Source organism: Halichoerus grypus, chromosome 3 (genome assembly GCF_964656455.1).
Source record: "Halichoerus grypus chromosome 3, mHalGry1.hap1.1, whole genome shotgun sequence".
Taxonomy (NCBI): domain Eukaryota; kingdom Metazoa; phylum Chordata; class Mammalia; order Carnivora; family Phocidae; genus Halichoerus; species Halichoerus grypus.
Genome location: NC_135714.1, coordinates 180832787 through 180860112, shown reverse-complemented (window position 1 = coordinate 180860112; position 27326 = coordinate 180832787). Strand labels below are relative to the sequence as shown.

General features: G+C 39.9%; 1 protein-coding gene across 12 annotated transcripts in view; it reads left to right on the top strand.

Annotated features, from left to right (window-relative positions):
• RBPMS (RNA binding protein, mRNA processing factor) overlaps positions 1–27326 on the top strand; it is a 169761-nt gene that overhangs the window by 24758 nt on the left and 117677 nt on the right. The window lies entirely within an intron of this gene.

Below are 27326 nucleotides of genomic sequence, written 5' to 3'. Positions count from 1 at the left end.
AGGTGTGCTGGTATTTCTGATAAAGCAGTAAAGTTGCATTTTATGCATTTGACTTGTTAGAATTAAACCATATATACTCTTATATAATTAAAACTGTAAAATTTTAGGGGCACCTGGGTGGCTCAGTCGTTTAAGCATCCAACTCTTGATTTCAGCTCAGGTCATGGTCTCAGAGTCATGATACTGAGCCCCGCCTCGGGCTCAGCCCTGGGCGTGGAGGATTTTCTCTTTCTCTCTCTTTTTCAAGTAAATAAATAAAATTTTGTCTGTGTGTTCTTTAGGATATATGTACATCGGTAAATGTAATTTATATTCATGTATATTAAGCATATTTGAATACATAAACTACATATATTTGAACAGTTTATAGGATCATTAAGGTTTTTTTGTTTTGTTTTTTACCATAAGGCATTGTATAATTTACCCTTTAACTCTAGAACCTGAGTATAAATGTAAAGAGTCCTAGAAGTGGAATTTCTGGAAGGAAGTATGTGCATTTAATTTTTTGATAATGCTGAATTGCCCTGTAAAAAGACTTACCAATTTGTAATCCCATCTGGAGTGTTCATTTTTCCATATGCTTTCCAACATTAGATATTATCTATATTTTACTTGGCAGTCATTGGCTGAAAGAAGGTATTTCGTTATTTTAATTTGTATTTTTATTAATGAGGTTATGAATTTTTTTTAAGATTTTATTTATTTGAGGGCGCCTGGGTGGCTCAGTTGGTTGGGCGACTGCCTTCGGCTCAGGTCATGATCCTGGAGTCCTGGGATCGAGTCCCGCATCAGGCTCCCTGCTCAGCAGGGAGTCTGCTTCTCCCTCTGACCCTCCCCCCTCTCATGCTCTCTCTAGCTCATTCTCTCTCTCAAATAAATAAAATCTTAAAAAAAAAGATTTTATTTATTTGACACAGAAAGAGAGAGAGAGAGAGCGTGAGAGAGAGAGCACAAGCAGGGGTAGCGGCAGGCAGAGGGAGAGGGAGAAAACAGGCCTCCCGCTGAGCAGGGAGCCTGACGCGGGGCTCGATCCCAGGACCTTGGGATCATGACCCGAGCCGAAGGCAGACGTTCAACCAACTGAGCCACCCGGGCGCCCCTGTGAGGTTATGATTTTAATGTGTTCACCAGTTTTTAGTCTTTTAAACAATTTGGTTTATTGAAATTCCTTTTTTCTGTTAAAGTTGTCTGTTCATTCTTAGGTGGTCTTTATTGAAAACATTGTCTAATATATGTATTTTTAGAAATATTTTCCCTAGTTTTTTTTTTGCTTGTCTTTTAAGGATAGGCCCAAATTGTCATTGTTGCTGTCATTGTGACTATGTGTTAAAAATCCAAGATTATCAATTGGAAAAAAAAAAAACTAGAACTAATAACAAACTTCAGTAAGGTGGCCAGACAAGATAAACACAAAATCACAGTGCCTTTTTTTTTAAACACACCAGCACAGGAAAGCAGTGTACCAGCATAATCAGTTTAGAAAACATAATGAAAAAGATAGTATTCTTCACAGCAGTAAAAAATTTGCAAGAACTACCTGAAGAATAACAAGTCCAGTAAAATTTTCAAAGTGTTTTTAAAAGAAGTTGACAAACTAGTTCTGAAGTTCAGGTGGACTTAATAAATGTATATAAAGCCAAGGAAAGTTCGAAAAAGAACTATGAAGGAGGACTTTCTTCACCAGATATCAAAGCCCAACTCAGAAGGTTAAAAATTAGTTTTAAGATAGTATAAAATCACTAATTGAGGAGATTGAAGGCTAGAAAGGTATGAAATGATTGGCTTAAGGTCATAGAGGTAGATAGGGACATTTTTCATGAAGTCTAAAAGTATTTCTCAGTTTCTGAACTGATCGTGAGTCTGTCTAACTTTTAGCAAAACTATTTGGGGATTTCCTAAAAAGACAGTGTATTTTGGGGAAATTATGCACTCAAGGAATCAACTTAGGGACTTCGACCAAGCTTGAATAGAGGTAGGTTAGAAAAGGAAAACGCCCGTGCAAATCTGCCAAGTCCTTGTGTGTTTCATATTCTGGCATCTTCTCTGTGAATGTAGCCAAATAGTTCATCGGTGGAAGGTGAAGAGAGTCCTGGGGCTTATCTAGAAACAGTAGGTAGGAATGCGTTAGAAACTTGGAATCAATTGACAGGTTAGTTGATATTTTAGTGATATTGTGAGTTAAAAGTTTAAAATATTTATGTGTTTGAAGTCAAGAAAATGGCCAATTTTAACTTATTTTCCTTCTATGCTTTAAATTTGTGGGTGTTGTGAAGATGAATAAAAAGTATACACATGGGAGGGGATTTAGGGTTTAAATTACTCGTGTGAAAATTTGGCACGGTTTGTTTTGTTTTTCATAGATTTTTTTTTTTTTTTTTTTTGAGGGTGGTATGAGCTGGTCAGCTGCAGAACCTTCTGTTAGTGAACTGATAGCATCTAGGGTGGAGCTAAGGGCGGAAACATGTCTAATCACATACTCACCAACTTCCTGGCCCTAAGAAAGTTATCACCAGACAGCAGCTACCAGGCTAATTTAACTTTAGTTCTGGACAGGCACATCTGCAGCAGTCATTTTCCAAGTATGCTTCTTAAAGAAGTTGTAGGCATTATTTGGCTTCCTCTTTCAGGCGATGTTTTCATGAATCCTATAGAGAGAGAGAGAGAGAGAGAGAGAGAGAGAGAGAGAGAGTGTGTGTGTGTGTGTGTGTGTGTGTGTGTGTGTGTGTGTGTTAGCCATTAAGGATTCCTTGAAGTACACATGTCCTCTCCATATACTCTATTTGGTATTCTTAAATTTGAAAGCACGACATCACATAGATAATTTTTTGAGAAAATTTGTGCATACCTACTATGTGCAGTGCCGTCTGGACAACTCATGGGCTAATGGAAAGTATTAAATGGTTAGAAAAGACTAACTGCTATAACAGATTAAAAAAAGTTATCTCTGGGTTGGAGATTGAAGAAAAATTCTTAGAAGCATAGACTAACTGCTATAACAGATTAAAAAAAGTTATCTCTGGGTTGGAGATTGAAGAAAAATTCTTAGAAGCAGTGGTAGCACTTGGGCTTGGGATGTGTAGGATTATCCGCTGTTGTTTTATACACAAATCTAGGCTTTGTTGAGGCACGAGTGCTCCCTGGCACTTCCTTTTGGAGGAACTTACTGTACAAAAGAAACCCCAATGTAGGTTTCTGAATGAATTAGGCCTATCTGAGGGTAGATCTTGGAAATCCTTCCACTTGGGCTCATTGTCTTCATTTTTCTTATGTAAACACACCCCCCAGAAGTCATAGGAGAAATAAAAAACGCACCTTCTTTAAAAAAGAAATGGGAAGATCACAAGTTCATAATGGTATGGAATGGATGTGTTTTGCTGAAACAAAGTTACATTTTCAGTATTTGTTTCTGTCTGTCTGTGCTGGGTGAACTCAGCACAGCAGGGAATACTATTTGGGGCAGTGAGCCCTTTCTAATTCACAGTTCATTTTGTAGAGGTAACTTATCTGTTCAACTGTTGAAAGTCGGGCTGAGAACCAGGACCTGGCTCAGAGGCCTGCCAGCAGTGAGCAGTTGAAATGTCTATTACGATCCCATGCCCTCGACCTCCAGGGCTGCTGTAGTGAGAGCTGTTCAGCCTCCCTTGTGGCCTTTTTATCCTGGATACTGAGTTGCCCTGAGCTTTGCTCTCTGGCTTCCCGGCCTTCCAGTTCTCTGTCCACCAGGGCTCTCTCTCTCCTCACTGTGCCTGGAGATCCAGACTCTCAAACCTCTGCCGTCTGTGTCCCTTATCTGTTCATGTGTTCTGTCACCTTGCGGGTATTTGTAGGTCACCAGTTCTGCTTTAATTTGAAGACCGGCGGGGCAGCACTTGGGACCTCTCTGCCCTTTGTGTATGTCGCCTTTCGTTGCCTAGCAACCCGTGAGGGGACCAGTGAGGACTGGTGTGCTGGGGGAAGCCTGGGAGGGGTTCTCCGGTGTGGGCGAGGCTTCGAGGGGAGGGGAAGCCTGCTGTTGGAGGAAGGGCCCCCTTCTTCCATTTCCTCTCTACACTCTCTCTCCCTTTTTTCTTTCCTCTTCTTTTTTTTTTTTTATTTTTTTTATTTTTGCTTCTATCTTTGGCACACTGGTGCCCATTAGGACCACAAAATCGGTGGCATAGATTGGTCGAGGAGTGAGGGACTTCCCGGAAAGAGAATATCTTAGTTTAGGTTTTCAGGGGCAGAGTGACACGGGTCATTTGAGAAGAATGGCATGATGGTAAAGAGTTTCCACTGGAGCTGCATTTAGAAAATTGAGATGGGCTTCCTTTCCATGGCTTCATAGTGCTTTGAGCTTGGGAGTCAGCCAGTGCAGGTTTTGAAGGCGAGGTTCCTGTTCTGGCTGTCCTTTATTAGCTGTGTTATCTTGGGCAAGCTACTTAATTTCTCTGAGGCTAGTTCTTCCCGTGTAAATTGGGAATAACAATCTAAAGCATAGGGTTGTATGCAGATTGTAGCAATAATTACAGAGAGAGCACACCCCATTAGGATTTAATGTGTTCAACTCGTGCACAGCTACCTGGAAAGGGGTTATAGCATTGAAAAGTGGATGAGGACAGGTTATTGAGAAATCAGTCAAGAAGCCCAGATTTTGTGACCTTGTACGTCAAATTATAAATCTGATACTTAAGGTACATGGTTATGTTGGATTCATAACTAGGTTCAGAGTCTGTTATGCTTGCTGGCTGGTGACTTTGAACCTTTCTAAACCTTAGTTTCTTCATCTCTTTGGAAGAGAATGAAGATAATGCCTACTTCATGTAATCATAAGGTAATGTATGCAAAACATGTGGCCCAGTGTCTGGCACAGAATTTGATCTAGAAAGGAAGCTCTTATTTTTACTTTACAGTAAACTTTAAGGCATGGCAAAAAGAGTAGCAATTTATGCTGTAATAATGATTACGTTGTGCCCCCTGTCCTTGGAACTGTGGCTGTTCCGCTTCCAAAATCTTTGACCCTCCTACATTATTTTCCCAGAGAAAACAAAACAGTAGCATCAGCCTGTTATTAAATAGTAATGCTTTACTCCATTATTACTTTAGAAATTTCTATCCTCCAGAAGTTAAGGCTACTACATTCCTCAATGTATTGCAGTGTATGTGAGCATGAGTCTTACTGGGTCAGTATTCTCTGCTCCTGTGATCTAAAGATATATATATGTGGAATGACTTTAATTTCTTTATCCCTAACATCCAGCATGGTGATGTAACGTGTGCTAGGAGATCAATAAATGTCTCTTTAGTTTTGGTTTCCCGACTTTAAAATACTTTTCTTTCCATTGACAGTTATTTACACTGCGGTGACTACTTTTGGTGTTTTATTTCACATTGAACATTAAATTAACTCTGGATATGTGCCTGTTTACTGAACATGCCTTCCTTCTCCCGTTTTGTTGAAATAGCTAGTTCCCTTAACTAAGGAATTTTGGTGAGATTAAGTGTATTTATCAAATACGAACTAGGTTCCAGACACTGTTCTAAACATTTTTACAAACATCAAGTTACTGAGTTCTCCTGATCATCCTGTCAAATGAGGCACAGCTAGGATTCTCATTGTCTACCTGAGGACATTGTCGAGAGGGTGAGTAACTTGCCTGAGCTCACACCGCTTCATGGTAGGGCCGGCATTTGAACCTGGGCTGCTGTTGACTCCGGCACTGGTGTTCTTCACCACCACCCTGCTCCCTACCATGCCAGGCACTCAAAGGCTTCTCTCCTTCTGTCTCTTTCACGATAATGTCGCCTATATTGATTGCCTTGACCGTGCACTGCTTTACAGATGGCGACTCGGAGTTGAACAGCAACAGAGTAAATTCTAACAACAGGAGAATTACATGTTGAAATGCTGGTGACGTGTGATGTCATGTGATGGTGACGACAGATGTTGGGTTGGCTGTTTGTGTTCCCCCAGGGGGCCAAATTGCCAACCTGGAAATAAGGGTTCTTGTGTTCGGACTCCAGGGTGGTGATTATTCCTCAGGAGGCAGCCATCCTTTTAATCTTGTGGTAGAAAATTAAAGTGAGTTTCACTGAAGTGTGGTTTATTTTTAAGTTTTCTTTTAAATATTAGTTGAGAAGTTAATTAAGTACCTGGCCTGTTGATCCGGCTTCTTGCATTTCTTCGCTGTCCTCACCATTTAGAGGGAAAGTTTTCCTTAGGAAGATTAGATTAGATATTGGAGGGTTTGTGTCTTAGCAGTAGATCCTGAACATCTGGGCTTCTGATTTGGTGGTAGGCTTGCATAATAGGACCTGAACAATGTTAGGCAAACAATAAGGATCTCAGATCTGAAAGGCCTTTTGAAGAGAGTCTGAAGGTAACGTGTTTGTCAGAGTTTCAAGTAAGGCCCAGGAGGGAGGGAGGGCTTTTTCATTTTGCTTGCAGTGGTGTTTTTGTTTGTTGGTTTTTCTTAAAGTGCCTTAGGATTGCCCCAGGTAGGCCTTAGGATTGCCCCAGGTATTAGAAGTTGTGTGGAGGTCTGGCTCTAAGCCTGCTTGAAAGCAGTGATTGTTTTTTCGGCCCACTGATCCTTTGGAGAATCTGGTGAAACGTACAGGTATTCTCCCCAGAAAACACACTCACCCTATTGTGCTCATGACCCCTTAAGGGCCGCGCACCTAGGCTGTCCAGTTGATGGCAGTTCGTCCTGGGGGCCAATTTACTACCCTCTCTTCTGGCTGTGCCCTCTTCTGCCTGGATTGCCTTGCTCCAAAATTCAGCTAAGTGGTTAGTTTCTTGCACTTAATATTCTTGCTTGCACCCCCAGGACTATCTGTATTTTTAGAGTCTTCTGGACCCTGGGGAAGCGAATCTCAGAAGAGAAGAAAAAACCTCAAGCCCTGCTAGATACTGTCCCTATTGGAGAGAGCTGTCAAGTGGACCCTGCTTTCTAGCCACCGTCAGCCAGACAAGAACCAATGCTGAAAGGGGTCCAGTTAGCTAGCCTGTAAAAGCTCCCCGTTCCTGCCCTGCCTTCCCTCCCCTCCTGCCACACTGGATTCCCCGAGCTCACTCACCTTTATGTACCTTGGCACATGCTGTCCTCTACCCAGAATGCCTTGCCCTTCTTCCTGCACCCTCGGAATGCCTGCTCATCTTTCAAAACCCAGCTCAATGGAAGCCTTTCTGCTTTCCCTTGGCACTCTCTTCCCTCTGTTGCCACAGTGATTTTTTTAAAGGCCTGGGTTACAGCACACATACCATGTTGTAATTATTTTTTTTTTATATGTTTGGCAGAATCTACCATGTGTAAACCAAGTGCTTGTCTTAATCATCTTTGATCACCCAGCATTGTCAGGTGCTAGATAGGCTTGCCTTCCAGCATTTAAACAGGTGGGCCGTGGGGTTAGGCTGCCCGGATTCAGACCCAGACTTTGTGACCTTGTGATGAAGTTACTGAGTCATCTTGTGCCTCTGTTTCCTCAGTATAGTCTTGTGGGGGAGGGAGGGGTAGAGGAAGGTGGAGTCAATGTATAGTGTTGTGCCTGGCACATGGCAAAATATTCAAGTGCTAATCATTGTGCTAGTTAATCATAATGTTAAGTAGTATCGAGTGAATGGAAAAACTCTTAAAAATAATCCAGCATAACTGGAGGTTAGTAACACTAGACTTAACAGAAGTTTAGTAGATTCTGTGTTCTCCAAGTTTAAATCCCAGCGTAGATCAGATAAATGAATCTAACATTTGTAAAGCACCCCAAAGAGGCTTGGTGTGGTATACTTCCCTACAGTCTATTCATCTCTTTGTATTAAGGTTAACTCTCCTCTATTTGAGGGCTTTAAGCCATTTGGAAGTAGGTACTATGGGACTATAACTTTTTTTTTTTTTTAAGGAAATACAATGCATACTATTTTGTTACAGTTTAAATGAGTTCAAACCTTGTGTTTTTCTTTTCTTTTTTTTTTTTAAGATTTTATTTATTTGAGAGAGAGAATGAGAGACAGAGAGCATGAGAGGGAGGAGGGTCAGAGGGAGAAGCAGACTCCCTGCTGAGCAGGGAGCCTGATGTGGGACTCGATCCCGGGACTCCAGGATCATGACCTGAGCCGAAGGCAGTCGCTTAACCAACTGAGCCACCCAGGCGCCCCAAACCTTGTGTTTTTCAAGTCACTTTCGGAACAGCCCTGGCAAGCTTTGGAAAGTGTAGGGGGTCACCGCCATGTGTAGCTCCTCAGGTAACTCTGTTCTGTGGGAATCCATAAAAAAACAATCAAACGCATTTGCTTCTGCTTTTAAGACAAGTGAAAGGTGGTAAGAAAAAGGTCATTGAAAGTTCTTTCCTAAGGGTGTTTTATTTTGTGGGCAGGATAGAGGCATCCTGCTAAAGTCATGAATGCAATAATCCTATGTTAGAACTGGAAGGAATTTCACTAGCCCAGCCTCTTCAGTTACAAATGAGGGAACCGAGGTCCAAAAATGGAGTGAGATGCCATCTAACATGGTGTTGTGGATGTGGACCCGGTCTGTGCCATCATCCTCATGTGGATTCACGTGGATGGCCCTGGGGGGAGGGGCCATATCGGGGTGCCTTTGTATCCACTTTCTGTGCAGGAGTGCCTGGCTGTCTTCAAGCACACAGCTGCCTCCTAGAAAGCCTTTCTGGATTCCCCAGGCAGTATCTCCTTTGTGCTTTCAAAACTAACTTTTGCCTAAATTAGAAGCCGTGAAATCCAGCCCTCCTGGAAGGGTATTTAGTTTTCCTTTTTAAAAAAAAGCAAAACAATTAAGTTAATGACAGTGTTGGAAGCCTTAACCATACCATCCAATGATTGATGTACATGTTCCCAAATTTTTGTACCGAAATACAAAAACAGTCTATAATCTTATTTTGTAATCAAAGTTTAACCAGTTACAGTAGGTCTCCATACATCCTTAAGCAATCGGGTCCTCAAGTCACCCAGCAAGATCCCTTTTATCAACTTCTTGCAGCCATCTCCTTTCATGTTTTGGCTTCTTGGTCTACATAGTTTCTAAGCTCAGCAGCCCAATAAATTGTACTATCTCTCCAGGTTTCTATGTTTTTAAAAAATGGTATACATTTTTGTCTGTTGTCTCCTTTTTCAAGATGTCGGTCAATTTGTGTCTTTAAATTTATTTTTATTTTTATTTATTTATTTTTTATTTATTAGAGAGAGTGAGAGAGAGAGAGCGCACAAGAGGGGGGAGTGGGAGAGGGAGAAGCAGACTCCCTGCCGAGCAGGGAGCCCGATGCGGGACTCGATCCCGGGACTCCAGGATCATGACCCGAGCCGAAGGCAGTCGCTTAACCAACTGAGCCACCCAGGCGCCCTAAATTTATTTTTATTTTAAAGATTTAGCGCAAGTGGGGAGGAGTTAGGGGGAAAGGGAGAGGAAGAGACTCTCATGCAGACTCCCCGCTGAGCATGGAGCCCATGAGGCTCGATCCCATGACCCTGAGATCATGACCTGAGCCAAAACCAAGAGTTGGACGCTTAACTGACTGTGCCACCCAGGTGCCCCTTTCTAAATTATTTTTAAATTGAAAGAGGGAGGGTACTTTAGAAGAAATTACATAGTAGTTTATAAATTAAATGCCCTACCCCTAGTAACTTTGATTTCTAAAACAACACTTTAGGTTAATTGTATAGAACTTATGGATAAACTTGGCAAATTAAAAAAATGTGAAATCACATATGTCCCTTTGCCACTGTTGACTATGTAGGAGAGAATCCTACTTAATGCTATATGCCTGTAGTATCTCTGTACGAGAAGGAACAAGTTGCATGTCATGATTCTGCTGTCATGTGGAACCAAGGGTTTTGAGAACTGAAAGCAAAGAAGAGGCTTCGTTATGTGTATCCCCAAATGTACTTTTGGGGCACATTTTTCAGATCTTAGAAAATGAATCTTTTTTTTTTTTTTTTTTAATTATTTATTTATTTGAGAGAGAGAGAGAATGAGAGAGAGCACATGAGAGGGGTTAGGGTCAGAGGGAGAAGCAGACTCCCCGCCGAGCAGGGAGCCCGATGCGGGACTCGATCCAGGGACTCCAGGATCATGACCTGAGCCGAAGGCAGTTGCTTAACCAACTGAGCCACCCAGGCGCCCTGAATCTTTTTTTTTTTAAAGATTTTATTTGAGGGAGTAAGAGAGAGCACAAGTGGAGGAGGGGCAGAGGCAGAGGGAGAAGCAGACTCCCTGCTGAGCAGGGGGACCAATGCAGGGCTCCATCCCAGGACCCTGGGATCATGACCTGAGCGATAGGCAGGCGCTTAACCACTGAGCCACTCAGGCGCCCCCAAAACCAATCTTTTAATGAGTTACTAATTTTTGATCCACTCCCCCAAAGTATATCAGAAAATATATCAAAGAACAGAAATACAATAGTGACAGCATTTTTTAAACTTACTGGCATTTAAAGGCTATATGGAGAGAATCGTGTTTGAGTAGCTCTCCTGTTATTAATTGGATAGGGTGGGGTAATCCGTGCAGCAGTCCTTTCATGTGTGTTTGAGAATACGTGGATAGTGTAACATCATATTTAGTAGGCCCGATTTGTAGCCTTTGTCTCATCTTTATTGTCTCGACTTAGATATGGATGAAAGTGCGATGAATTTCAAAAATACCTGTCTCTTCATTTATTCTAAAAAGATATATTAAGCGCTTACCATGTGCTAGGCACTGTGTAAATGGCTAAAATTTAAAGACCAACTAATAAGGCTCTTTACTTAAGTGAAAGCAATGAAAAGTGAAGCAGATAATTAAATGCAATAGGTAAGTAATTATTTGTGAGTATGATTTTTATTTTTAATATATAAATATTTAAAAGTGGTTCTAAAATGAACCAAGGCCTGCTCCCGTTAACTTGTATCTCTTCTCTCTTTCAATGATGGTGCCTATCAGTATACTTATTAGTGAGCATATAGTTCTGTTGTATCAAGAGTTAAAAAAAAATTTTTTTGTTTAACTTCCCAAAGATCACTTTTTTTTTTTTTAAAGAACCAATCTTATTTGTTAACATAATTTGACAGAAAATCCTGTAGGTCTTCAAACTCTCTCCAATAAGAAAGTAACCTTTTTTTCTTTTAATCCCCACTGTCTGAGGAGATGCTCCAAGTCTTTGGTTAGATGGAAAACCGTAGACCCTTTGCCCGCATCTCATCTGCTCTGCATTGTTTTTTCTGTTTCATTTTGTTTTTTAATTCTTAAGCAAGGGATCCTTTTCCTGGGCCTCTGCTGATCCTGGTACTGACCACAGAGGTGCTCAGGACTTCTTTCAGTGTCCCTTGGGAATCTTGGTAGCAGGGGCTACTTAATTCCTTCCCGGAGTGAAATGTTTTCATCCCACGAAACTATTGCCTTAACTCGAAACTATTGCCTTAACTCGTGTCATTGGTCTGTTTTGCCTTCCTATCAACCAGACCACTTCCTTAGTTCCTGTGACTGCAACAGCCATCTCCATGAAGGGAGTTACGGTAAAAAAGATGGTAATGTAAAAGTCGGATGGGTTTCATTAATAGAGTGTGAGAATGTGGTGTGCAGGTTTGTATGAGTAATAGTCAACAATCAGGGTAATAGCTATTATAATAAGGGCAAGTACAGCTTCTGGCTCATTTGTAACTTAGCAATAGTTTAAATTCATTATTTGTTATTCACTGCTTTATTCTTGTTATAATAAGGCAAGGAATAAATGGGACAAATCATTACACAATTTTTTCTATTTGGCTAAATTGCAACACAGGAAAAAAACAAAAAGAAAAACCCTTTAGCTTAGACATTCCATTGACCCAAGAAAAATCACACACGCTCTGAAAACAGCTTTTATTTGGAGAGCTAGACTTTTCTTGAGTCTTCCCATGCGGATCATTCAATTGAGATCCAGTGCAAGCTTCTCCTCTAAAACGATGATGTCTTTTGCCTAAGAATAGACAGACCCTTCTTTGAGTATAGAAACCAGATAAGCTGTCCTACAGTGATCCAAATAGCTAGCGGCTTCACCCTCACCCCACCCCCAAACTTGACTAACAACACAGCAATATAATTTTACCGTTTAAAACTTGGCTGACCCAAAGATGAACTTTCAAAGAAAACAAGAGTCGTGACTAAAAGATTCCATTTCTTTCCGGGGCCTAATTGAAGATGACTTTCCAGAACTTTGAAAAAACTTATTCTTCCAATGGTCACTTAATTGTGAAACAAAATAAACACCTACACGGGAGGTAAAATACAGAGTTCTCTGTGTTTGGATTTTAAAATATCCCCCCCATTTTTTTGGAGGGTGAGTTTTCTCTTTCTAGGGTTGTCATACATAGTTTGGAATAATTGATCAGGTTTTGTCTGAGGATTATACTCTGAATTTTAAGGGCAATGATTTAGGAATAATATTCCATTTCTTAAAATTTGTCTTGTTAAGTTTCTCATAATACCTCTTTATTCTGTGTGCCCTGGTAATTCAGAACCACTGAATGATGGTTCCAGGACTCTAACTCTGGTGGGCCTGGCTTGTAAGCTCTTGCTTGTTGCACTGAACCATATCACCTCCCTTCTTGTGGATGCCTTTCCAAACACTTGGAAATGTGATCCTAGAGAACTGGAACAGTTTCGAGGAACCATAAGACAGTACCTAAGGTAGCACAACAGAGTGTTGCACGGGCTCTGAAGTCAGACAGGGTTGAGTTTAAATCCACACTCTGCTTTGAGGCTTTTTCTTTGGGTAAAATGAGCCTTGTGTCCCATTTATAAACCAGGGATAATTATATTTGCAGTGGCAGAATCACTGGGCTGATTGCATGAGCTAGTGTACGCATAGGATTGGATCAACTGTCTAGTACATAGGAGTTCATGAAATGGTAGTTTTGTTTTCAAGTAGGCTCAACGCCCAATGTGGGGCTTGAACTCATGACCCTGAGATCAAGAGTTGGATGCTCTACCAGGCGCCCTGGTAGTTGTTTCTATAATTGGCTCATTATAAGCATTGACTTGACCTAAATTCCCATGTTCTGATTTTTGTCATTGTATACATGAGTCTTGTCATATATTCTGTAAGTGATGCCTTCCAAGTGTGAGTTACTGCAAGAGTGAAATGACTGAGCAGTCATGAATGTTAGGTGGTCCTACACCAATGCAGTGACTTCTGTGAGGTGATCAAGCCTCTATTTTGTTTGTAGTTTAAAAAAGGAAAAGTGAAAAAATTGCTTAGAGTCCTGAATCAGTAAGTCACTACTTGTCAAGCAGTAAAATGAGGGAGCTACATCAGATGGTCTCCAAGTTACCTTCTAACTCTGAAATTCTGTGATCGGTATTAAGTCTAGTAATAGAACTGGGATCTTTGAACTTCCACAACTCTTAGGAAGTTAGTTGTATCAGGGATTATTACAAGACTGGGGATAAAGGAGTTACTGTCAGTGGTCTTTTGTGCCCACTAAGAACAGAAAAAGAAGTTGGTGTTTGATTCTACCATATTTGCAAAAATAGGAATCACAACTCCATCCTTTCACACACAGTTTAGTTCTCCAAGTATAATTTTTTCTACTGGCAAGCAGTTTATGAAATTCCATTTAACCAGCAACTAAGGGCTGTCCTGGGACAAGGAAAGGAAGACCTCTCCTTCCTCAAGGAATTTATAGTCTAAGCAAGGCTGAATGCTGTAAAATGGAAAATGTCCTAAAACACCTTTCTAAGGGACAGATTTCCAAAGACGCATACCCATATGGTCCAAGTGGTTGCTAACTCCTTGGGAAGGTGCTAAGTTAGAATACATGCTCTCCAGAGGCCTTTGAAGGTGTGTTGCTTTCTGATTTGGTTAATTCTCTTTCATAAGTATTATAGACCTTTGTAATCCAGTAGTACTAGTATTTTATGATCTATGACTTTATAAGTTCAAAGCCTTTGCTATAATTTAGAATTCTGTTCATATCAATAATCCTTATGAAGCAAGAGTACTGTGTTGGTGATACGCACAGATAAGTGGGAGCTTAGAGGGGGGAGACAGCCAATGGGGATGTGTTCGGGGGGGTGATGATGAGTCAGGAAAGATGCCATATCAAGAATAATCTTGAAGAGGTTTCAGAGGTAGGTCATGGAGAGAAAAATAACCTTTGGTGAGCTTGTTTAAGTCAGCACTATATTGATCCAAGACATAAAGTTGTTTTTGGAATATGGGTAAATACAGGGAGGGAACAGCAATTTCTCTGACATGTTCTTGAATCCTTATTTGGAATTTCTAATAATTATTTATCCCCGTTTTTCTTTTAAAGAAGGTAATTGTCACCAGGAAATGTTTCAAGGTTCAAAAAAAGTAATTACTTCAGTCTCTCCCTCAAGTCAGGACTTCTGTTCACTTTTCTGAAATTCTAAACATTTCCTGGTGCCAGGAGCTTTCTATGCTCCAAGGCAGCCTGTTTTACTATGGACGGTTCTAATGGTTATACACTCCTAAGACCTTCCCCTGACTTCCATGCGTGGTACTATTTCTGCCTAGTTGGCCAACTACATAATAAACCTACTCCTTATACAGGGAAGCTCTAAAAATATTTTAAATGTGCTGTCAGATTTCTTATGAGCCTTGCTTCCCACCCCCACCCCCCACCCCCTTTCAGGCTTAACATCTCTACTTTCTTCAACCATTTACATACACCATAGTTTCCAGTTTCCTAGCAGACCTGATTGCTCATGTCTGGGTCTCCAGCTTGTCCCTGCTAGTCTTCAGATAGGAGTTTGTGGTCTTGAGCACAGCTCTCACATGTAGAACAGGTTAGCAACTATCATGTTTCTTGAACATTACTGTTATTTAGGACTACATTAGTTTAGCACATGTCACCCTGTTTCCCTGCTTCTCCAGGCCTGGGGTATATGTGGTTTGCTACAGCTTTGCCTAGTGCCCTTGCATTCTTTCATGCAGTTATGGTTTGCTTGTGTTTTTGTTTTTAAAAAAAGGTAGGATCCATTGTGTTACATTGATAATAGGATTGGATTTTATACTAGCAGAGATCCTTGCTCATGGGCACTTCATAAATGTTTCCTGAATGTAATTGAATAATAATGAACCTTTACATGTTTATAATCCTTGTTAAACGTGTAGCAGTTTGACCTAGAGTTGCCAGGATTATAGATCAAACATTAAAATTGATCTTCTCAAAGCCTGCCATTTGGATAAACAAATTCACTTCAGAAAAATTTTGCGGTAAACTTTGTTTGAATGCTCTTAAAAAAAAAACAAAACAATTATGTTGTTTTTGAGGAAATGACTTACCTGTTCAAGTTTGTCTTTGAGCACAATTATAGTCTTCATTCCCATCTTCCCTTGCTGATAGTCTGATTGCTTTTGGTAAAATAATAGTTAATTAACAGAGTTCTCTAACAGTCTATAAAATTTTTAAACCAAATGCTAGTCATGATTTTTCTTTTCAAGTTTAGGATGGTTGTTATAACCTTTATCAGGTACAGAATATAACTAAATAGATCTCTTTTCTGTCTTGCGTGTGCAGTGAAGTAGACTGATAGAGTATGTAGAACCAGAAGTTGATGGTGGTCATTATGGCAAGGATTAAAGAAAATGAGAGCAGGCATTTTACCTGAATGACATTCAGGTAAATGCCATTTTTGAAATGAGAATACCATTTTACTTGAAACTTTTAAGTAAGTGAATTGGTTGATGAAACTCTTGCTCAAGCAAAAGTGTAACTTGATTACCTTTTACAGAGGAATATGAGAATTACTATTTACTTCTGCAATTGGAATTACTTAGTTCTTTATCCTAACACATGGGAAGATAAAGGGAGAGGCATTTTAAAATGTACAGATACTATATTATTTTATCTTTTCATGTTTTTATTCCCTTTGCATTAATGGTATTCTTAGATAGATTGGATGTGCCACAATTTAGGTTAAGTTTGTGTTATATCCAGAACTAGAGCTAGGAAGATGTGGTCTTATTTTAAATGTTGGGTTTTTGTTTTCTTTTCTCCAGAGGAGGAATATCTGAATTTACTTAGAAGTATCAAAAATTGTCTGATACTATAGTACTAGTGGTTATTTTGGCCTTCGTTACTTTAGATGAAGTTAACGTGAGTTGTAGTCACCATCCTCAAGGAAATAATGTTTGGAGGATAAACTTTGTGTGCATCATTTAAAAGCAAATCTCTTTAATCACAAAGCCAAAAGGAAAGGATGTGTTCTTTTTTCCATGTTTCCTGTCGGATCTTAAAGTAGAATCGGAGTCATGAATTGGCAAATTCCAAGAAGTGAAGAAGTAATTTCAATCATAAAGCAAAATCTTTTCCTTTCAGAGTGCTTTCTCAGGGTAGCGTAATGATGTGGAGGCACTGATTTTTTATTTACAAACAATCTTGGAGCATCTGAGAGAGAGAACCTTAGGCTGACTTTGTGTAGTGATTGTCTCAAAAAAAGGAATGTGGTGGTAAAATCTTTTGACATTCTGAAGATCTGTTTTTCTTTTCTTTTCTTTCTTTTTTTTTTTTTTTAATTTTTATTTGGGGGGGGGAGGAGAGAATCTTAAGCAGGCTGTGCTCCTGACATGGGGCTCAATCTCATGACCTTGAGATCATGACCTGAGCCAAAATCAAGAGTCAGACACCCAATCGACTGAGCCATCCAGGTGCCCCAATCTGTTTTTCTAAAAGGAGAAAAAAGTTCTTCCTTAGAGTTACTAATCTCCCATTCACTTCTATCTTGCTAATTCAGTTCCTTTTTTAAAATACAACTTAAAATTTAATTGTGGTTTAAAAAATTTGCCATCTTAACAATTTTTAAGTGTACAGTTTAGTTAGTGCTAAGTGTATTCACAATGTGCAACATCTCCAGAAGTTTTTCTTGCAAAACTGAAACTCTATACCTATTAAACAACTCCCCGTTTTCCTTCACCAGCCCCTGACAACCCCCATTCTACTTTCTGTTTATATCAATTTGTCTACTGTAGGTATCTTTTATAAGTAGAGTAATACATACAGTGTGTCCTTTTGTGACTGGCTTATCTCAGCATAATGTCCTCAGGTTCATCCATGTTGTAGCATATGTCAGAATTCCCTTTTTAAGGCTGAATAATACTCCATTGTATGTATGTACCACATTTTCTTTGTCCATTCATTTGTTGATGGGCATTTGGGTTGCTCCCATCTCCTGGCTATTGTGAATTATGCTGCTGTAAACATGAATGTGCAAATATTTCCTTGAGATCCTGCTTTCAGTTCTTTTGGATTTATACCCAGAAGTGAGATTGCTGGATTATAGGGTAATTCTGTGTTCAATTTTTTGAAGAATTGCCATACTGTTTTCCAGAGGGGCTGCACCATTTTACATTCCCACTAACAGTGCAGAAGGGTTCCAGTTTTTCTCCATCTTCAGCTACCCTTGTTTTCTGGGTTTTTTTTATTATATAGTAATTGTCAGTTTTTAACACTAACCATAATCAATTTTGTAGTGTCCAGGGGTGCACAGATGAGATTTGTGTGCAGTCTAAAAACCTAGAGTTTTAAATTGTTTCCTTGTTTGTAATATTTGCTGCAGAGTATCATTGTTTCTTGATGTTCAGCACAGCCAGTATGGGAATTTTTAACCTAGGTAGAAAAAACTGGAACATTAGCTAAAGTTGCAGATCTCAAACTTGGCACAACTATTAGGCTGACAGAAAAAAAAAAGTAAAGTTCAGTAGAACAGATTGTGGGAAAAGCATTATTCATGTCATAAGAGGTTACAAGTAACAGGTGAACATAGTCAATGCACTGGGATGTTTCTTGCCCATTAATGGAAATGCTCCAGAGATTGTACAGTCAAGGAAGATGGATAAGGTGGTGGATCTTTTCAACTCTCTCTAGTATTTCACTTTTTCCATCATAATGCCTAATTTCCATCTTTTCTGTTTCAGAATCTAGGTAGTAGCAGAATGGTTCCTTGCTGTTAAATCTGAGCAATGAACCCTCCAAAAAATGAGAGGGAAAAATCTAATGTTTTATGTTTGATAAAACTCATCAATAGTTGTTTTTTTTTTTTGTATCCTCTTAATATTGCATAAGAAATAACAGAATCTACGTCCTGCAACACGTATTAGAGAATCAAGTAAACTTGTCTAGAGGAACACGGGAAAGCTCTGACCTTAAGAACACGTAGGGGCTAACAATTTTAAATACTTTTTTGGACCTTTGCTATGCCAAATGTTCCCTCTGGTGGTCTAGGCATAGGTAAGCCAAAATATGCAAAAACATTTCAGATTCTTTACACTCCATTTTTCTCACTCTCCGCCTCTCCAGGTCCTATTCGCTTTTCACCTTTGCCCTTCATTTTGTAGCACTCCCAAGTCCCTGGAAAGGTTTTCCTCCCTCGCCCCATCTCCTCTAACTCTGGCAGCTCCAGAATGCGGGTTTGGTGTCGCTTTATTTTGTTTCTCTAAACCTTCTTGGCCAGTCACAGCCTTGTCCATTTTAATTACATTCCCCCCGAACCCTGTGTCTTCCTGGATCGCTTCCTGTCTTGACGTGACGCCTGTTCTTAGGTCTTCATCTTGCTGTGTGCTTTTGTCTCCTGTGTGGAGCCTACAGCAGGGGCGGAGGCGGAAGCGGGGCCTGGTGCGCAGCCCCACTTCCGGTGGCTTCCCCTGCGTCCGCCGCCATCTTGAGAGAAGGTCGGAGCGCGGGGAGAGCCCAAATACCTGTAAGGGTTTTATTTAAGCTTCGTTCAGCGGGAGGAGGGAAAGGGCAGAGGTTGGCATTTTGGGTGATATTAGTGGTTGAACTGGGGCTTCCAGGGAAAGACTTGGCTATTAGTTCACCCTACTGGTGCGATGCCTTTTAATCATTACTTTTTTTCCCCCCACTATAACTTTCTTTTAACCCTGGTATTCGTATGTCCCTTGAAACCTTCACTTGTGACAGTAAGAACGATGAAAACAGCATGTTCTTGGACACCCTTGTTCAAACAATTGTGACAGTGCCACTTCAAGCGCCGCCGTTTACTCACAACCCAGATCTGGAAGAATGTGCTGTGTGGACATTGGTTGTTTAAAAATATTAGCGTGACTTTGCCCAAAGTCTGTTTTTCCTTAAAATGCAGTACTTTCTTTTTCTGAAGCGTAACTGTGGTTTTTAAAAGGTTGAAAAAATAAAAGGACTCCTACATTAATTTTGGTAATTATGGCTGGAAAACCAAACACCTCATTCACCTATGTGATGTAAAAAGGAAAGTCTGTATAGGTAATGGCTAAGAGTCCAGGCCTTGAACTGCTTGAGTTGCTTTAATACTTAATCGTTGTTTTGTTTTTAACCTTGGGCAGGTTGCGTAACCCTCCGTTTTCCCATTTGCAAGATAGCTCTTTTTTCATAGGGTTATGGTGCGGGTAATTGAGTTACTAGAGGTCTACGCTTCTTACCTGAAATCCTTGGGACCAGATGTGCTTTAGAAGGTAACACAGTACATAACCCACAGATAATATAATAAGCACAGTGGGGTCTAAGGTAGCACCTTAATAATTAAGCACATTTTGTCTGTAGTGAAACATATAGGTACACTGAGTGGGATAAATTAAGACTGTAAATAAGTACCACCTCAGGTTGTGCGGTGCCACCTAGTGAGTTTGCACATACAGCCTCTCTGCCTTAACACACACGAGGCTTTGAGAGCTTTTAGATTCTGGAGTTGTGGATTAGGGTTTGTGGATCCGTAGGTACAAAACATTTGTAAACACCATGTAAATGCTAGTTGTGTGCAAAACTGATTTCCTTCTGTCCTTTATGACTTTCAGTTTGTCATTATTTATAAGAATGTTAAATCTTTGAGGTTTGAAGTGGACGTGGTGGAAGCCCCACCTCACCATACGTATTTTTCACATACCACGATTTCATTTGGGTTTCAGGCCTGCTCTTTTTTCCAATTGTAAAAGAACAAGAAAGATCAAAGTTCTGTTCCTCTTAACTCCATCTTGCCTTTCCTACTTCATAGAACATTTTTTTAAGAACATCTACTTCAGAGATTTCATAGAACTTCTGAAATGTTTTGTTGTTGTTGTGACTTTTGCCTTGACTTGCCTCTCTTGTGCACACGTTAAATTATGCACACACGGAAAGCCACCCTGTGGATCTAAATCTTTTGATCTGTTTTGCTGCTGATCATTTCTGGGACATCTGCTGGTGTAGAAGAATCTTCAGTTTTTAGTAACTTAAGCACTCTTAAGATTTTAGCTTTCCTTTCCAAAGAGAGCAGCAGCTTCCTGAGTATACAACCATGGGTTTAGGTATTTTGTATGAACTCATGGCTATATTATGGTTGGCCTGAAAACCTGCTACAGCTTATCCTATTAAAATCTATTGAGAATCTGTTGAAGCTCTTAGAGTAGAAAATAATTAGACCTTCAGGTTTTCATCCTCGTTTTCTACCTTATATGTGTATTTATGTGGTTGAAGTCTGACCAAAAGGAGAATGTGGAAATGTTTGAAAGAATATTGTATGCTTTAAAAAAAAAAAAAATAATGTATGCTTTTGAAAAGATAAACCAGGTACTGGAAGCAGAAACGATATACTCTATCAAGGGCAAAGTTAACATTTTAAGGAAAATCTTATACTTGTGTCTGAAAGAAATAGATATATTGATAAAAGTAACTAAAGACCTAGGTATTTAGATATTTCAGCAGGAGAGTAATGTTTTTTAGATTACTTTGTTGACATCTGTTGTCTGAAGAACTATAAATTCTGTTTTTACTCATAAATCAGTAATCCATATGTTCCTAAAAACTTATGCTGTGTAGAAGGAAAGCTGATATTTGAGTTTTTATATTTTTCTTTCTTCCTAATATTTACAATTTCAGTTTGTTCATAAATGTATTTCTGTGAGGACTCTGTTAAAGAGGCAATGAGAGGCGCCTGGGTGGCTCAGTCACTCGGCATCTGCCTTCAGCTCGGGTCATGATCCTGGGGTCCTGGGATCGAGCCCCGCATCGGGCTCCTTGCTCGGCGGGAAGCCTGCTGTTCCCTCTCCCACTCCCCCTGCTTGTGTTCCTGCTCTCGCTATCTGCTATCTCTCTGTCAAACAAATAAATAAAATCTTAAAAAAAAAAAAAAGGCAATGAAATCAGTTAAGACATACGTGCACTAAACAGAACTTGGAAAGTTAGATCAAAATTGTCAAAGATCACCTACTTGAAGTAAGCCTTGTTTTTTTCATATAGATTAATCCGTTGTTGCCTCACATTATAGTAATATGGTATATTAATTTTAAAGGTGATTTTATAGTTTATTGTTTTTAGTGACTCCTCCTAGTTCACTTTCTCTTTCATTACGGTTAATCTGTGAGGTAGGTTTAGGTCATTCAGTACATTGGAAATATCGTGAGACTGCTAAAAATAAAATCTTTTACTCCTATAACAAGTAAGAAACAAGACCAGCAATTGATAAAGGGGAGGCATTTTTGTTTCAAACTTGCTACTCAGAAGCCAAGGAGGTTAAGAAAGAAAGTAAGATATCTTGTTCTTCTGTTTCTGCTTTCTATTTAAAGATTTCGTACAAGTAGATTAATTTTTCAGTCAGTTTAATAAACTTGGGTTTAAAACGGGGATGAGATTTAGTTGTAGCATGAGAATAACTTCCTGGGTGTGTTTGTGTGTGTGTACGTACATACACACACACGCATGCAGCAGGACATTGCAGCAACAAAAAACAAAATGTGGCTTAAACATTACTAGACCTTCCTCTCTCACATGAAAGCCTGGGAAAGTTCGTGATAGGTTTATGGGTCCAGTTCATCAGGGACTCTATTTTGTTGCTCTGCCATCTTTAACAGGTAGCTTTCATCTTATGGTCTAAGATGGCTGCTCCACTTCCCACCTCATATCTTCTCGATACAGGAAAGAGGGAAGATGTGCTCTCTTTATATAGACACAACTTAGAACTTGCAGGCATCATTCTGCCCACATCATAGGCCAGACCTTGGCAATATAGTCCTAACTGGTAAGGGAATTTGAGAAATAGTGTGCCCAGCTAAAATGTGAAATAGGAAGAATAGATATTGGAGAAAATGGGCAGTTGTTACTAAAGTGTATATTAAATGCAGTGTTTAGTTAACTGTGGATATTCATCATTATCAATATTTACCAAAAGAAGAAAAGATTTCACCTTCTATTCAGCACATTGGGATCCATAAGTTACCAGTCTTGGATAGCCCTAAAAAAATATTTCCTTCCAATCTGTCACATATGGAGAGAGATTTTCTAATTCTTAGTTTAAGGAAGACTTTGTAAGGAGAAATTACTATTTAAAAAGTGAAACATATGGTAAAAAAAAATTAAAGGTTAGAAAATAAAAGTCCTGCATCCAACTTTCATTGAGATACTTTTAGAAGTTTGTTGTGTCAGTATACAGAATTGCACCTGCATTGGTGTTTGTAACTTGCCAATGTGTCTTAGACACCTCTCTATAGATCTACCACATAGATCTACCTCATTTAAAAAAGAACGTTATGTAGCATTTATTTGGGGGAATTTTTAAACATTGCTGTTAATATAACTGTCACATACTTCATTTGTGATTACATTTTTTTGCCAGATGATGAATTATAGATAGCTCCTTGATCTAAACAGGAGATTTCAAAAGCCTCTTAGTTCATTTTGTCCTCTTGCCTCAGAAATCTATAGTCTTCTGGTGTTCCTAGATTTTCTGTGAGAACACATACGCTGGTAGAGGTAAGTGGGCTCTACCAAGAAAACGGAACGAACAGCCGAAATGGTTTACAACTACAGTGCCCACTACTAAATTCAGAATGAAACATTTTTTAAAAAATCTGTTTTCAGATTATAATTTTTACATAATTCTTTTGTTAATTAGAATACTAGGATTTAACAATTAGCTATGTCAGTAAAGCAGAAGGCTTACTTGTACCTGTTTCTCACATAATTGTGTTAATGCCGTAATATTAAGCATGTATGAAGTCCTCCTTTGACCAGCATAATGTACCATGTAATGTTTTTGGTGGAAGATTGCAAGATGCTTGCAAGGTGATGCATTCTCAGTGTTCGGCCCCTGTGCCCTTCCTAACACTGGCATGGGGATCAGCTTTCCCACTCTTTTCAGTACTCTTAAAATTAGCTCCCTTTCTATTCCTTCCCCCCTCTTTACTATGTTGCTTCTCAAATTCAAGTCAAGGCACCTTATCTATCAAGTATATAATTTGAAATGGAAGCAGCAGTATATTGAAGAAGAGAAGGGTGGCTGGTAGAAATTGGAAAAGTATAGAGAATGAGCAGTGGGTAGAAATAGCTGTAATGGTTTAGGCTCTTGAACATTCAAGGTTCAAGTCTTGGCTCTGTCATTTTCTAGTTTTGTTACAAGTTAAGCTTTCTGAGCTTGTTTCCTTGTCCATAAAACAGGCAGAAATAAGACCTTGTTTATCTGGTTGAAGGTCAGATGAGATAAATGCATATAATAAAATGCTTGATGGTATGTTTGGCAGGTATACACAAGTCTGTGTACGCTCCATTTCTTGTGCATGTCTTAAGTTATCAGAATTTTGTGAGACCATACTCCTAGGAATAGCTTTTCTATCCATTGTTTCTCTTGTCTGTCATCCTGCCTGCGCTTTCTCTGGAGTTGAAGTTAGGCTTCGAAATTGGGGTATGTGGCCAACTGTATGTTATATTCACTCAGCTAGTAATTCTGGAGGAGGACAGGGACTTTTTGCAAGGGGGAAGGTGGCGATTAGAGCAATTCTAATTCCACATTATCGGGCTTTTGAATAGTTTACCATTCTGGCATGTATTCCTTAAATTTGTTGAGCCTAATGAAGAATGAAAAGAAGAAATAAAGAGAAGGGAAAACGTGAAAGACAAACTTCATAGCATTTTTAAACTTGAGTTTTTAGTTAAAATAGGAACTCTCTAACACGATCTTACTTTTCTGACTTTGGTCCTATGGGACTAAGGATATGTTCTGATACCTTGAAGCAACTTGAATAATGTCCCCTTTCCCCCTCCAGCTCCTTAAGGGTCATCAGGTCTGTCCTCCTCACATACCACCTCCTCTCAGGAGACAGAAGCAAGCATTGTCCCGTCTACCCCGCACAGGGAGAAACGGGCCCCAGGGAGGAGCATAACTGTTCGGTTGGGACAGGGAGGCCAGATTCTAGGGGGTTCCTGCTCCTGATGGTCTCTTCAGCATTTTTCTCTCTGAGTACTTTTCCATTGTTTTAGAAAGAACTCGTTCAGGACCAGAGTATACGGTTTTATGGGCAGAATTTGGTTTCAGCAGAAAATCATGAAAAATTACAATTTACATTGAGTTACACTCTAAGTCAACTAGGATGTCCTGTTTAGAAGCAGGACTCCAAGCCTTTTTAAAGAACAGTTTATCTTTCTTTTAAACAGATGGAGGTATTACAAGAGACACAGATGGAAGGCAGGTTGCCACATCAAAATAAATTAATGCATGGCTTCCTTCTCCCAAATAACTTTCCTCTTAAAATGAGGGGTGGGAGAATGGATTGAAATTACAGAATTTTAGATTGCTGTATCTAGTCACTTTACAGTCAAGCACGATGACTAGCCAGCATTTTAATGTGTTGTAAAATAGACTGCTTTAAAAGCTCTGGAGGTAGAATATTCAATCACTTGCATGGTGGTTCCTGAGAATTAATAATTAAACAGTTCAGCATGAAATGAATTTATAGATGGTCAACTTTGGGTTTAATACTCTTCCAAGTAGCCTTAGTTTCAGTCTGGTGGCGCCTCTGGATGGTTACAACCTGATCTGCTTGTTTTTATTCCTTATACCCAGAACTAGACTTTGAGGAGGAAGGTAGGACAGACACCGTGGGTGGCTGCTGTAGGTAGGGGTTAGAGGGTGTGAGCAGAACGCCATGCCTGTAACTGTGATGTTGGCTGGGAACTCCAAGGTGGCCAGTGAAGGGCTACTTTTGGTAGTTTCCCCCCAGCTGGCTCAGGTCTTCAGTCCCAATTCAGTCCTGGTTCCTGCCTTGGGATTCAGGATACTTGGATTATAGGAAGTCATCACACAAAATGCTGCATAGTATTTCCAGAACTGTATGACTGAAAAAATAACTGAAGTTGTAAATGGCTGGCATAGTGTTCCGTAACAAACATGGGTAAATGTAGCTATTAATCTGTCACTTTGGGTTTGATTTGGTTTCTCATTGCCTAAAAGCAATAAAAATGTATTCTTTAGGGAAAAAAATTTGCTTTAAAGATTTATTTATTTGAGTGTGTGTGTGTGCAAGTGAGGGTAGGGGGAGCACAGGGAAAGAGAAAGAATCCTCAAGCAGACTCCCTGTTGAGCACAGAACTTGACTGGGGAAGGGGGAGGCTCAATCCCAGGACCCTGACTGAGATGACCTGAGCAGAAACCAGGAGCCGGCCACTCAACTGACTGAGCCACCCAGGTACCCGCCAAAAAATGTTTTCTTAAACTGAGAGCCCTTCATTTAAAAAAAGAAAAACTGAGGGATGCCTGGGTGGCTCAGTTGGTTAAAACATTTGCCTTCCGCTCAGGTCATGATCCCAGGGTCCTGGGATCGAGTCCCGCATCTGGCTCCCTTCTCATTGGGCAGCCTGCTTCTTCCTCTGCCTGTTGCGCCTGCTTGTGCTCTTTCTTTCTCTCTCTCTCTCTCTCTCTGACAAGTAAAATCTTAAAAAACAAAAAAAAAAACCTTTTAGAGTAAAATTATTTTTCCTTAGGCTTTTATGATACTGATGAAATGCAAGTGTATTTCTTTAGCAAAAATCCTACTACATATATTAAAATAAGGAGAGAAATATCAATAAGCATGACTGGCCATCATTTTAATATTTGTTTAGAAGTAGACTGCTTTAAAAGCCCTGAAGGTAGAGGGCGCCTGGGTGGCTCAGTTGGTTGGGCGACTGCCTTCGGCTCAGGTCATGATCCTGGAGTCCCTGGATCGAGTCCCACATCGGGCTCCCTGCTCAGCGGGGAGCCTGCTTCTCCCTCTGACCCTCCCCCCTCTCATGCTCTCTCTCTCTATCTCATTCTCTCTCTCAAATAAATAAATAAAATCTTTAAAAAAAAAAAAGCCCTGAAGGTAGAATATGTAATCATTTGCATGCCAAAAGAAAGGTTCCAGTCTTAAGGCCTTGAACAGGCCCTGGGTGCTACAACATAGCAATTTTTTCTTTTTCTTAACCTGCTCTGTAGCAGAAGGAGGCAACACATTTCACTGGCCTGGCCTCCTGAGATCTTTAGATTCACACCTGCCATCCCAGGCCCCTAAGCCTCAGATTTCTTTTTCATACTTTCCTGAGCTAATAATCTGATAAATTTCCCTTATAAAATGATGTAGATCAGGTTTTCAGCCTCTGACACAGGATCTGTACTCCTGGGGTTTTGTTGATTAGGCAAGACTGAAATGTCTCATTATTTAGTGTGTGCTTTGGCTATCGGTTGTGTGAAGGCTGTCAAGCAAAAGAGGAATGCTTTGCACAGGAACTAAGTTGAGATTCTGATAGATGTAGATGATTATCTCCCCCTCCCCCAAACAGTTTTCTCTTTGGAGATAACTCCCATTATGTCAGGCTCTCTAGAAGTGTGAATGAGGCTAGTGCCTTTTCTCAGGGAGAACTGCCATTTTACTGATGTCTCCCAGCAAGAAACAATCTGTTGGTGGTGGATATATACTGATGAGAATGAGGAACAAGGGAGAAACGGGATTTTTGCAGAGTTTGGAGGCCAATTTTATTTCTGGAAATACTTAGCCCATTTGTTTTTTAAAATCACGTCGTTAATTTTATAATTAAGTCTCCTGGGGACTGCAGAATAGTTTGCTGGATGCCGTGTTAATTTAGGAATAGTCCTTATTCTGGAACTACTATAGAGTGGTTGGTTCTTTGTTTCTTTTTCATCATCATTTTAGGTACAGTGTCCTGTCTCTGCTCAGCAAGTTCTAGGAATGAAGTAGTGGTCAAAGGTTATTAGTGCTAGAATACAGGACTTACAATTCCTTCTCAAGTGTTTTTTCCTTCATATCACTCTACCTTCCTCTTTTTCTAAAGTTTGATTCCAGTATAGTTAACATACAGTGTTGTATTAATTTTAGGTGTACAATATAGTGCTCTTCCTTCCTCTTTTGTGAGTTGCCTCAACAAGGCTGCATTCCTGCTAACTCACTATAGGTTGAATTTAAGAGGAAGGTGATGATCAGAGTGTATTTTATGGTCGGCAGTGCTTAGATATGAAAAATACAGGTGTTCCAGAAGCCTATTATCTCTATTCAGAGGTGACGAAGAAACTAAGGTCCATCAAGTCCAGCCTAGGGAAAGCAGGAAGGAATGAGTAATTCATGTTTGATGTGTAGACAGGATTGTA